The sequence below is a fragment of the Propithecus coquereli genome, unplaced genomic scaffold (assembly GCF_000956105.1).
Source record: "Propithecus coquereli isolate 6110/MARCELLA unplaced genomic scaffold, Pcoq_1.0 Scaffold245, whole genome shotgun sequence".
Lineage (NCBI taxonomy): Eukaryota > Metazoa > Chordata > Mammalia > Primates > Indriidae > Propithecus > Propithecus coquereli.
Window position 1 is genome coordinate 269513 of NW_012148008.1, and position 1581 is coordinate 271093.

Genomic DNA, 1581 nt, shown 5'->3' on the forward strand with positions numbered 1-1581 from the left:
GACCAAAACTCATTTTCTAGAAGTTCATTTGCTGAGCTCCATAGGAGATTTGTAGGATTGTAAGGCTTGAGGTAAATTGGCAAGATGATTGGGGAAATGACACAATAACTTCCTCTCTATACAGGCTTTGAGCCAATCTACTTATTTGGGAAGCTAATTCATCAAATGCATCTCTTAAATTATATAACCTGCTTTTCCTGAGTAGCTCAAATTGTTTTACAGACATTATCTCATTTGTCCTCATAAAAAGATGGGAAGTTACTATTGAGTGAATGCTTCATGGAGGGAATATGTTAATGAACGGAAATTCAAAGTAAGTGTTTTTCATCTCTACTGTATCACCCACTGGCTTTGTGACAATAATAAGAAAGTTAGCCTCTATTAGTCTTATTTTCTTTAAACTATGGGGAAATATTTATACTTTTCACTTAGTATCATGGGGAGCATTGTAAGAAGTCATGCTTATGTTCAGGAAAATTCCTGCAATTCTTCCAGAGAAAAGGTATGCTCTAAATTTTAATAAGCTTAAAGCTACACTAAAGCATGTTTTGGTATTGAATCAATCTCATCAAAAGGCAGGTTATATTTGTAGCACATCACAATGATTTTAATTATTGAAATTAGTCGTTAAAATATGTGTCGAGCTCCAAGTATTCCCAAGGGGCTGTGCTGGTGTGGGAGTTGCGGTGAATAATATGGTTGCTACCTTTCGGGGACGTAGAATCTAACTGGAGGGGCAGACACGCAAGCATTAATAAAACAAAACAAGTAGTCGAGAGCTATAACTACTGGTGTGAACAATGAGCCATAATAATGTAGATAAAAGAGAGATTAATTCTGCTTCAATGGAATAAAGACAACAATTATGCAAGAACAGAAATTAGGAAAGGAAGCTGGGGCCAAAACATAAAGACCTTGAATAATAGATGAATCCTGTTAATGGAACCATCAAAGTTTTTGAGCCTTTTGAATCTGATCAATGTATTTAATCTGTTCAATGTATTTGAAAGGCAATTGTGATTGGTGGTAAGAAAAGTAGATTAGAAATGAGTTGTGGAGAGAAACAGACACAAAGAAGGATACATCAAATATGATCTGATGATTTTGAAGTTTAGTAAATGGGTCGATAATGACACGATTGATCAAATACTAGAGGTAAAGAGCAGCCGCAAAGCTAAACAGAGACAACGGGTAACTAAGTATGATATTTGTAAATTAAGCTTTATTATATCTTCTGTATTCCACATTCCAACACTCACTTAAAATTCATGCTATATTTTTAACATCCACCCAGATATTTTCAGATTTGACAGTTACCTGCTTTTAGACAATAGAACCACAGGAGCCAGGGTGCCTGTCCAGGGGAGAGAGAACACAAGAGAGGGAGGCCCAAATTCAGATAACAATTAAGAGGGCATCTGCAAAGAGATGCTCATGTAGGTGGCAGAAAAAGGTGATAACTGAAGAGCCAGAAATGAAAGCTATCATATAAGTTTTAGAATAAAATCTTAATAAGGGGTAACCTAACATTAAATGCTTTAATGAAGTCAAGGAAACTTGATTTGGACCAAAACTCATTTT